This window comes from Sinocyclocheilus rhinocerous, unplaced genomic scaffold (assembly GCF_001515625.1).
Source record: "Sinocyclocheilus rhinocerous isolate Xijiao unplaced genomic scaffold, SAMN03320098_v1.1 scaffold449, whole genome shotgun sequence".
NCBI classification, from domain to species: Eukaryota; Metazoa; Chordata; class Actinopteri; order Cypriniformes; family Cyprinidae; genus Sinocyclocheilus; species Sinocyclocheilus rhinocerous.
The window spans coordinates 1,073,718-1,086,279 of record NW_015652285.1 but is presented as its reverse complement, the minus strand read 5'-3'; the positions used below and the strand labels follow the sequence as shown (position 1 = coordinate 1,086,279).

At 33.3% G+C, this 12,562-nt stretch overlaps 1 protein-coding gene across 3 annotated transcripts in view; it reads right to left on the bottom strand.

Annotated features, from left to right (window-relative positions):
• Positions 1 to 12,562, bottom strand: part of LOC107714392 (PTB domain-containing engulfment adapter protein 1-like) — a 188,131-nt gene that overhangs the window by 78,078 nt on the left and 97,491 nt on the right. Inside the window, exon 1 of one of the 3 annotated variants that reach the window (XM_016520224.1) lies at positions 1,590 to 1,610. The exons of the other annotated variants lie outside the window; for them this stretch is intronic. The gene's annotated coding sequence lies outside the window, so the exon portion shown is untranslated. Of the gene's footprint in view, positions 1 to 1,589; positions 1,611 to 12,562 lie in introns of those variants that run through there. 3 annotated transcript variants of the gene reach the window in all.

Sequence of the window (12,562 nt, the reverse complement as noted above, 5' to 3'; positions counted from 1 at the left end):
GCCAAAGGCTGTTTTGAACAAATGTGCATAAACTACGCTCTTATAATTCTTCATAAAAGAAAATAACATATTTAAATATGCCTTTACTGTTAAATGTCATTGTCTCTCCTTAAACTCTGCAGTGTGTGGCCGTTAGTCCTTTACAGAACCATTAAAAATAAAATGATGCATACACTGTAAAAAATGACCGTGAATTTAACGGTAAAAGACTGTAAAAATGCTACAGTAAAAACCTGTTAAATGGTTAACGGTAAATTCCCCTACTATATACGGTGAAAAACTGTATTGGACATTACATGTATTGGACATTAATTTTACGGTAGTATACCGTTTTTGGAGGTGGAAAAAGACCGTATAATTTACAGTGAATAACTGCATTATGCATTTAAACCAATATAATTTCCAAGTCAGCATTCTGCATTTATTTATGCATTTTCAGAGATGAAATTTTAATAAATTGCAAACAGACATTGATGAATGTCCAACAGAAGCAGAAAACTTGTTTCAACATGTTCCTGAAAAAAATCATAACAAACTCCAAGATATTCTGTTTAATGAAAACAATTGAATGAAACCTCAATTTGTTGATCAGTGATTGTCAACTGTTTTTTTCTTCAAATTAGAGATCACAGTTTATCATGTAAAAGTAAAGAAAAATCTAATGTAAAAAATGTTTTAACATTACACATACAACTTGACAAGCCATGCTGTCCTAAATGCTCAATGGTTGGTTGCATTTCATTTTTGCATTTATTCCTTGTCTGAAAGATCAGGAAGACCTACGACTCCTACACTTTTTGTTCTAAAATAAACGATTGCTGAATCTGACAGAATACCTTTCTTGTGTATCCCCTGCAGCCCAACTGTCCATTTCGTCTAATTTTGCTACAGGTCAATGAAGACGTCCCACAGAGTGAATTGGGGAAGTTCATCCTCAGAGGCAGAACCACAGCTTTTAAAAAAGAAAACTTTTTGTTCATTCTAAGTGACTTGTATCTAACTTAAATATAATGACAAACAGAGTCTTTGTTCCAAATTGGAAAATAATGAAAGGACATGTTGCAATAGCATTTGTATTGACAGAAAATTATATATATCCATCAGGTCTTGGCTTTCTCTAGAGGGCAATTCAAAGGCAATTTGTCCAAATGGGTATTGTTGAAAACATTAAGAATATTTTCATATCAGCACTTACATAGACTAAACAATCTGGTGTCTTTAAATAACGTTCTGACCATTTTTAATTGGTTAATGGTGCAGTAACTGATACACAACATGTCAATGGGAATGCTAACAGCTTTCTCCAGGTATATTAGAACTCCTTGATTTACAGAGTCTATAGATGAGTGTAATATTTCAGGGCATCAATTTGAATGATATCCATAGTAGTAGGATTACAGCACCTTTAATTCCCATAAATTGCTTATTGGATTCTCTCCTGTGTTTTGCCTTTAACAGTCTTTTTATCAAGGCCATGTGTACTGTTTATCTGCCATGCTTGAACCTTGCAAAAGATTTAAGACTTCCATTTAACATGTCAAATGAGCCTCTTTGCAATTAATTATGAATTTGGCACAGAAAGTTCTTACCCTTGCAAAACCCATTGACCAAAACATCTAGCCCAGCTTTAAACTGCCAGCAAGCTGTGGAGTCTGCCATTTCGTTTCATAATCGCTCCTTTCAGTCACTGAAACACAGATGAGAGCAGAGGATCGTTTTATTTGTTTTTATAAAATATATTTAGGATGTTGTGGATTCTTTGATTTCAGGGAGGGTACAGTGAATTGCCCATACATGCCTGGACTGAGTTTTCATTGGCGCATAGGCCTAATACATTATACTTAAACTAGGTTCTATCTCTATAGATAAATCCATTTATCATGCAGCGAGTATAAGGTGTTCATTTGATTTAAAAATCTTTAGTGATTAATGACTGTATGCTGTTGAAATAATAGTTATTTACTTGAAAAGACACATGCCAGGAAGAAGAACAACCCTGCAATTACAACTCTTATAATCTGCAGTGTAATCAGAGCCTCTGTATGCAGACAATAGATGCCAGACCTCAGTACAAAAGGTCAACAGAAACATGTAATGACCAAAGAAATTAAATGTGCACTCAGTAATTATTTACTCATTTAAAATATTTTACACATAAACGTTTTACTTTTGAAAAATATGTTTAAAAACTTGTTGACTCAAACAAGATGAAGTCTCCAGTCATACCAGTAGCCAAATAAAAGCTGATTTATTTTAAATGATGGGGGTCACCTCAAAGGGCCAGACATGTTGAGATCACATGATCAGATTCAGGGTTTCCGCAGGTGTTATTAAAGTCTTAATTCACCCTTCCACAAATTAAGGCCTAAAAAGGTCTTAAATCGGAGCAGAAAGTCTTAAATTCATAAAGTCATGGTATTAAATGTTACATGCAATGCAAGCAATCAATAAATAAAATATTTATCTGTATTTTTGTCCAGTTTTCCAATACAAAATATCTAAACATCCTTAAATCAAAATACATTTACTTGAGATACGAAATGAAGATAATAAATCTTATTTTCTGAGAATGTGAACAAAATTAAGTGAATTTATGCTTAAAACCAGAACAAATATCTGTCAATTGGGTATGAAAATAAGTGATCAGAAGGTACAGTAAAAGTTATTTCCATATTCTAAAGATTGGAAGCAGAGGTATTCAAGCTTTACTATTTTTTTTTTCGTAAAAATGAATTAAAAAGTAAACTTTGAAGTGTTGCTAATATACAACACTTACATTTAGAAACCGTGTTGGCATATTGTGTTCCATTCAATTTGTTTCTTAAATTTTCTTTACTTAGTCTTAAAACAAGCCTTAAATTTACTTTAATAAAAAACCTGCGGAAACCCTGCACAATGCTCCCCATAGCAAAACATGAAATCACCCGCAATGTGGGGAGTAGATTATTAGACATGCATAATAAACATCTTAATGTCTTAATGTAAATCTGAAAATGTAGAAAGTTCTATGTGCAGTTTTTAGGTTTAGTGGATAGAAAATATCATTAGCTTACTATACAAAACAACAGAAATCAATGTAAAGAGTCCACCATTACTGAAAAAATGTGGACTCTGATGGCATAGCAGAGTTCATATTTCATGCATCTCACTGAGATTGAGTTCACATATATTCCAAGTAGTCCACGTTCAACATATTGTCATGCATTAATCACACACTTAACTGTGAGTGCTTTAGCTCCCACACAGTGGGTCGCATTTTTAATACTGTGGTAAACCAATGAAAAGAGGAAATCTATCAGCAGTAAAAGGTTACGGCGACAAAACTGTTGGATTGGCTATCAGATGTGTATAATAGGTCCATTAAGCCATAAGGCAAGGTCTGGAGCATTATATTATATGCTGCTTCAGCTGGGAAATATCCAAACGTTAATAAGCATTTAATCAATAACCTGCTTGAGAAAGTCATTGTAATGCCATTAACCTTTTGCTATTTAAATGCTATGCCACCCTTGAGATAAAATGAACGAGAATATGCCAATCTAGGTCATCTTGATGCATACTTTAGATAAAAGACCAAAATATGAGTATTTTTATACAGCAACTTTATAGGTGTACAGGAATATCAAGGGTTGTACATAAAACATTGACAAGAAATGTTGAATGGGAATTGAAAATGTTGTTCCATGATGCCTTTAAGATGTCAAAATATGTTATAACAAGCATAACTGTCTAGTACACAGCAAAACTAAACAAGATATTTTCAAAGCAGGCTGAAGAACACAGATGTAAAATGAATGTGAGCAGATTATCTGAGGCCTCTGATATAGAGTCTGCAAAGACAGAGGTCTGTCTGATTCTTGTCGAATTACTAACTTTATCTCCAGTTTTATAAATTGGGCGACTGTCCACAAAAAGATAGAAAAGATGAGAACAGTGACATTAATAAGTTGACTGGTAAACAAAATTCTTAACCTTGACAGAATGTCAGGGATGATGGAGAGATTCGGCCACAATGCATCGGGTTCAAGTTAAAAATGCCATTTTTCAACCAAAATTGAATTCAGTCTTCATTTATTATCCACATCCAACTCTCCACATTTTGTAGTTGGATGCAGCAGCAGTAGCATTAGCTGTGCTAATAACTCATCGCCTTCAACTCCGGCTCTCATTCATTTTTTTTATAGGCATCACTGTTATAGCCAAAGCTTTTGACAAACTTCATCTCAGATATGACATTTGTCTAAGTCAGGGGTGCCCAAACTCGGTCCTGGAGGGCCGGTATCCTGCAGAGTTTAGCTCCAACCCTAATCAAACCCTAACCTGAACCAGCTAATCAAGCTCTTACTAGGCATGCTAGAAACTTCCCGGCAGGTGTGTTGAGGCAAGTTGGAGCTAAACTCTGCAGGACACTGGCCCTCCAGGACCGAGTTTGGGCATCCCTGGTCTAAGTGTTTGATGGGAATGATATTCTCATAAAGGTGAGCCGGTACGTGTTGAGATTGAAAATGAGAGGAAGGTCAAGGACAGATTCTGATAAGGAGCCCCTTAAAAGGAAAGAGCACTTATCAACACCTTAAAGGCAAAAGGAAGACCTTAATACCTCAAGTCCAACTTCAAATAAATAGATAGATTTAGCACCAAGACTAGGATTAAGCCCCCTTCTGGAAATATTTAGATAAAAGACCTTTTGGGGTTCAGTTCAATAGTTTAACGTAATTGGGTCACTTTAAAAAAAAAAAGGTAAATATTGAATTCAGTTCAGCTTTCTCCTAAAAAGATGAGTGGTAAATATTTATTAACATATTGACATTATAACTAATCATAAAAGACAACTTGACTATTTTCTTCACAAATTAAGCAAAGGTTGTAAGACCTATGACAAATTTTCTTAAAAGATTAATTTTCTAAGATGGCAATAAAAAAAAAAAAAACATTTTTGAGCAGACTAAAATGTATCATACCACTAAATATATTTTGTAACAAATAATGGTACATGCATATTACCTGTGTGGGAAAAAATAAAGGTAAAAAACAGTGTTTCATGCACCTTATAAATTCAAATTATTAAAATGTGCAAAACAACATAAGTCACTGAAATGAAAAAAAGTATATTGTGTGTGTATGTATATATGTATGTAGGTAGGTAGGTAGGTAGATATATATATATATATATAAATAATGAATATTTTGGTTTCTTGAATATTTAAAATGTTTTTCATAACTGAAAAATCAAGGGATATTTTAGCCCATATATTCCTATTACAAATTTTCTTAAAAGATTAATTTTCTAAGATGGCAATAAAAAAAAAAAAAACATTTTTGAGCAGACTAAAATGTATCATACCACTAAATATATTTTGTAACAAATAATGGTACATGCAAATTACCTGTGTGGGAAAAAATAAAGGTAAAAAACAATGTTTCATGCACCTTATAAATTCAAATTATTAAAATGTGCAAAACAACATAAGTCACTGAAATGAAAAAAAGTATATTGTGTGTGTATGTATATATGTATGTAGGTAGGTAGGTAGGTAGATATATATATATATATATAAATAATGAATATTTTGGTTTCTTGAATATTTAAAATGTTTTTCATAACTGAAAAATCAAGGGATATTTTAGCCCATATATTTTGAAAAGGACCCAATTTAAATAAAACACTGGGGGTCATTCTATTAAAGGGGTCATATGATGCAATTTAAATTTTTCCTTTCTCTTTGGAGTGTTACAAGCTCTTGGTGCATAAAGAAGATCTGTAAAGTTGCAAAGACTAAAGTCTCAAATCCAAAGGCTAATCAGAGCACACCTCGCTTTTCAGACCGATTAGTTTTGTAAAAATCGACGCGTTTCAGAAAGGCGGGGCATAGAGGAGAAACAATAATATACAGTATGTGGAAAATAATGTGTTTTTTTTTTCTTTAAACCGCATAAACACATTTCATTACACCAAATACACAAAATAATGTTCTTTTTAGCAGCATCATATGACCCCTTTAAAACAAATGGTTAATTCAGGTCTATAACATTAATGAGAGTGAAACTGCTTCAACAAGTCATGCGGCATCAAGAGCATCCATTTATATTGAACTAACTTAATCACATTTCTCTTGATCCGTTTACATGCTTTTATTCTAGAGAGTTACTCAGCGGCACCCTGTGCTGTTTAGTATGAGACTGCAAAAGCAGAGAGTGAGAATCTCATTACAGGGCCTGTCAGTTTCCTCAGGTGTATTGAATAATGAGGAATCTCTAGTCTGACAGCTCACGATGTCTTTGCACAGATTAATAAACTGAATTAGAAAATGATTCTTGAAGAAAAAAATCTTTAGACTGTGTCTCCTCTAACTGAATTATAGGACACCGCATCACTCATCACAGAAGTCCACAACCCAGAAACAGCTAAGTAATAAAATACTGAAGTTTGCTCTCTGGTGATAATGGCTGTGGCAGAGCACTACCTGAAGCCTTTAGAGGCAAATACTTGAACAAAAAAAGGAGAACTGTTCTCAGTGTAGTTTCAATGCACAAAGAAAGCAAAAACAGTCATCAGTTGTAGTTATTGATTGTTCCAATTGGATTGATAGTCTGTTTTGCATATCCCACTAAAATTAATATTAATATTAATGAATATATAATCTAGGCAAGTTATTCAGACAATATTTTGCTATGACATTTAACACCTCAAAACAATTAGTGACAATTAATACCCAATTGGCTGATTAGTATAAGTGGTCTTCATCTTACTGTCAATTTCAAAATGTACAAACATATTTTTGAGTTAATATGGTATAAAATAAATGTACATTTAAGTTCAGCAAATGTGTTCACTTTTAATATTTAGTTTATTTGCTGGCTTTAGATTGTTATAATGGTTATAAATGGATTGTTATAATACACTCTCAAACAGTGATTTTTTTTGTAATATTAATTATACTATTGTAGCTTTTTTTGATATTTCAATTAGATTTTTTTATTTCTGTATTCATTTTAATATTAAACTAATAGTAATTTTATTGTTTTTTACATTTGTATTCATATATAGATAAATGTATAGATTTTATATATATATTAAACTTAAACTTAAAAAAACAAGAAATGTTACTTTTTTTTTTACCGTTGTGTGTTTTTTTTGTTTTGTTGTTGCAGATAATAAAGGCTTGCACTGCGTGTTCCAGAACACTGGATTGCTTAACCACGGAATCATGGGCTTTTCTCCAACAACTGAAATAAGAGATAGCAGTGTCACAGAAATGGTTAATCTGTGCAAGGGAAATCTTCTTAGTAATACTGTACATTCCCTTTGTACATATTTGTAAAAAAATAAAAAATAAATTTGTGTGTCATGTCAACAAGCTCTCTAATGCACAAAAAAACAAACAAACAAAAAAAACATAGTTGAACTTGAGCTTGTTGTGATAAAGGCTTGCACTGAGTGTTCCAGAACACTGGATTGACCAACCACGGAATCATGGGCTTTTCTCCAACAACTGAAATAAGAGATAGCAGTGTCACAGAAATGGTTAATCTGTGCAAGGGAAATCTTCTTAGTAATACTGTACATTCCCTTTGTACATATTTTGTAAAAAAAAATAAAAATTAATTTGTGTGTCATGTCAACAAGCTCTCTAATGCACAAAAAAACTAAAACAAAAAAAAAAACATAGTTGAACTTGAGCTTGTTGTGAATGCTAAAATATCAAGTTAGAACTAGCCATAGCCTAAAAATGCACCAATTCTAAACAATAAACTGCACTGACAATGATGAAAAATAATAACACTGAAAAAGCAAAATATAGACAAACGACCTATACTGTAAGAAAGAAAAAAAAAACTTTATTACCAATGAATCATTTGATCCAGTTCACAAAGCTGGTCTAAATGATCTGTTTGTGAATCAATAACCTAATCTGGTTCTTGAGTTCAACTCATTGACTCCGAACCCAGCAGTTAACAGCCCCCTAGCGGTGAAGAAAACGAGTGACTAATAATTTAAATTTCACACAAAGCTATTCTATGACTAGTTTTATAATTCGCAAGAGTGTGCACAAGAGAGTTTCTGTTCCATGGAAGAAGAAAACAGGTCATAGTGGTTCAGAACCTCAAGAGGGTGATTAAATAATGACAGAATGTTCATTTTTGGGTGATCTAATCTGTTCATTTTAATGACATTACCACTTCTCTTACTCTGTATAATGTGAACTTCATTAGACTTGCTAAACTAGTATTCCAGATTTGTGTTGGGCCTGGCAGGCATGCCTTTGTCTTTGCTTCCTCTTCCTCAAAGCAAAAGTTGAGCTCTGAGAGTTTTCTGTGATTATTCCAAGCAAAAACACTTTTGGCACTGTCTCCAGTAAGACATCTAAATGAAAGTCGACAACACTGTCTTGTGGGCTCCAGCCTCAGCATCGCTATGTTTTTCTTCCCTCCTGCCTCTTCAAAACCAACCCTGAATCAGTTATTTGCTTCATTAGACATCTTATGGGAGTTTCACTTCAATGGGTATCTGAATTTAAGGAGGGAAATACCAAGATCATCCAGTCCTCTGTGGAATGTAGTTTTTGAGCTGTGCTTGTCTGGGTGGGCACTGTTGAGATGGCAGCCTGCTAAACAGAGGGAATTTAATGAAAAAAACATTATCCAGACATACTGCATTGAGGCAGAAGCGTTTAGATATTAATATACTCCGATATTGTGATGAGCACAATGAGGTGTAGTGACGTATGGGCCTTAGAGTAATAAAACATTCAGTGCATCGCTGCCGTACGGCCACAGTGAGCCACTTCCTCATGGAGAGATGATTAACAAAGGAAAAGTGCTCAGAAAGAAGTGTTGGAATACTTACTAAAGATGAATCACACAGCCTGCTTTTCTGGGAGGAACGTTACAGCAATATTTGATAATTTAGGCCAGGGTGTTCTCAAACTAAATTAGGCCACCCTGTGAGATTTTAAGCAATGTAAACCTGTCAGTAAATAAAATGATTATCACAACATTTTGCTTCCTTGTGGATGATTTTGCTATTTAATCATTTGAGCACTTATAATAATTTCATATTTAAGCAAAGAAATAAACACATTTCACATTTAATGTGTCTGTTTTGTCTTGAATCTAAACAATAATGTACACTATTCAATAAAATGTAACTTGTAACTTAAATCTGTTTGTTTAAAAAGATCATAGTCAGTGTCATGGCTAGAGTCGATATTTGTTTTAAAGTAAGAAGAAACTGGATATAAACGTGCCATTTATTATATTTGGTTAGTATATAGTTAGTGTGTTTATTTGCTCTCATCCCCCATGAGGTCCAAACTCCAGCTGTTCTTTGCGACCATATGCTGGAATTGTTGTATGTTTTTCACCATGATTTATTTGCTTTCTTAAATCTTAATCCGGTAATTATAAGAATGGTACTTAATGCACCAGAATAAGAGCATTATGCATAATAAAGTTACAATTGCACAACCATTATTAGTCTGATACGTCACCTTCCAGTCATAACAGAACAGTCTTAAGTTGGCTTTATCAAAGGGATCAAATTAAGGCATAGTAACTGCAAATGAAAAATCGAAATTAGCCTCTAACTCAAAATATTAAATAGCCTATGTTTTGTTGTTTAATTTGAATGAATGATGCCTCAATTTGTATGGCTTGTTTCTACACACTTTTCTACACAATACTTCACAGACTTATATTTAAGGAGTTGCCTGAGCCATAGTTACTAAAATATCAAAATATTTGGTGTGGACCTTTTTATTTGGACCAGTACCTTCAAACATGAAGGTGGAAAAGAAAAATACATAAATTACATTAGTATCCCAAAGTAACTGTTTAGAACACAACCTGGTCATATGTGTCAACTCAACATTACAAAATAAATAAAAACGTGAAAATTATTGTATAATCTTGGCTGTTTGTCTTAAAGCTTCCGCCAAGAAAAAAAAAAAAAAACACTCAATTGCAATGTAGCCTAGAGTCCGTGGTGTGATATCATAGGAGAGACTTGAAAATAGCGACAATTTAAGTTAGCCAGAAGAGCAGTACTGCAATGCTGGCATGGACAATCATATATATGTTGCCTATATTTCGCCAAAGCTCGATCCATCTAACATACTTGCGCTCTTGACTTGGTCTGACAATAGAGTTACATTTAGACATCACTGCTAAATCAAACCAGATGAGTCATTATTCGGGTTAGTCGCTATAAACATTACTTTAACTAACTTGCTTAGTAATATTCTCTTTAAACGTTTGCTCTGCCATAACGCAAAACTTGCGTTGTTAGCAGTTGTTTTATGCACATATTTACAAGGCAAAGACGCGATGATTCGCGATTGACCAATCAGAATCGAGTATTTCGAAGCACAGTGTAAAAGCTGTTTTCCAGTAAATAACTTGTGTGAGCGCATAATTGAAATCGTGCTTTTACTATTAATTGACATCTCTACTGTTTTACAAAAAAATATTCCACACCACAGTATCATAGTTTCTTTCTAGTTGGGTTGATCTGCTCTGCAACCCCTCTGAAATTACATTAAAAAAATATGCTCACCTTTTTATATAAGAATCTACAAAACGATTCCACGTTATGAGTGATTTAACTGCTAATTACATCCTGAAATGATGCTGCTGAAAATGGAATAGCATTGTAAAATGCAGTGATATGACTTCTTGTGCTCAACACAACACCCGAGTGGATGAGATGCCTCAAGTACAAAAATATTATCAACAACATGTGCTATTCCAAATGGGTAAAAGGGCTAAGACGAATGCCTATCAAAATATATTAATCAGAATACCTTTACCCTAACATCGTCTAACTGGACCATAAGTTTTAACAGTTTTTTTTAACAGTCATTAAGTTTTAATTATTACATAAATAATAAACTTTAATAATTTAAACATTAATACACTTCATCAAGGTCCATCTGTTATTTGAATTTGTTTATGTGTTCTAGTGTAGCGGTAAATGAATACAAACCCACATATTTCCTAACTTGACTTTTGCTCTACCAGTAAATTTCACAAACACCGTCTCGAATTGGGGTTAGTTACAGGCTAAAGGTTTCTGGCAACTTTCCACATTATTAGTCACATTTTCAAATGTAACTTGGACACTTTTAATTTAGAAAAAGATGTGAAATGATAGGAAGCTGACATCTCTAAATGTATTTAAAGATCAAATATAATACATAAAAGGTCTAAGCAATATTCTGCAATATTGTGCACAAGTGACCAATTAAAGATGGTTACAAACTCATAAATAGATATACATGGGACACAATTCCTATGATCTTTCTGTCAATGGCTTCTATCCTTGATTGATTAATGCCTGTTTCTGCATTATTTGTGTCTTCACACATTTGTGTAAAACACCGGCTTTCTTGAGGTCTCTATACTGACAAATTGCTGTATATTTGAAAATGAATATGGAGCTAAATTGAAAGTAGGCATCTTTGTGTTACGAACAAATATGAATACATAAAGACCATTTAAACACAGCAAATGCAAGCACCAGAGTCTCATGTTTACACTTAAGCAGAATGTATTTGAAATGCTACTGACTGTATACTGTATAACAAACACAATTTCTACTGAAAAAAATGGCGTAAACAATTTTCACTTAGAAATTACAAGTAAATTTCACAAGCAATTACAAAGAAATGGCAAGTAACACATTGAATTATACGTGAAATTTTGGAGTAGAAAAACTGAAATAGTATTTTCTCATAAAACATACTCCAATAATCTATATTTTATTTGCAGCTTCAAACATATAAATATTTACATTTAAGACATTACAGAAAATGGTTTGTTTTAAACTCTAAAAATTAATGATGTTTCTTTATTAACAGCAAATAAATAAATAAATAAATCTAAAATAAACTGTAAAGACCTTAACAGGTCAACTAGTGCTGGTTAAGTTCTGCTCATGATAAGTCTCTCCTCCAATATGTCTTCAAGCAATATGTCTTCAGATTCATCAGTGATTATGAATTTTTATGCTACAATCACTATTACGGCAAGCAAGCCTTTGTTCTCAACTTCCTGTATAGGATAATTGGCAATGAATTAAACCCTACAGGCTTTTTACATAACATGAACACAAGACCCAAATGCATATTAATCAGTGAACTCTCTCTTTCAAATTTTGCTTTAAGGAAATCACAGAAAAGTGAATCCAAGGGCCAAATAGAAAAGCGATCCTTTGCTTTAGGCAAATCATTGCTCAAGGTGACCTGAAGCAGTTTGTTTTCCATAAGATGGATAAGTGGGTAACTTGATCTGACACTCTATCCTCTATCTATCCTCTATCTCAATGTACCGAGCTGTTGTTGAGTCTGATTGCATGGCATCCTAAAACTGTTAGCTGCACTATTTTGCTTTAAGAGAGACAGCACTTCAGAGATTGTCAGTTCTCACACTATTTTCACTGGCTCTCTTTTGCCAGTGGATTAAAGGGATAGTTCAGAAGAAAAAAATTAATTCAGTCACTGTGTATGAGTCTCTTTCTTCTGTTGAACACAAAAGAAGATATTTTGAAGAATGTTGGTAACCA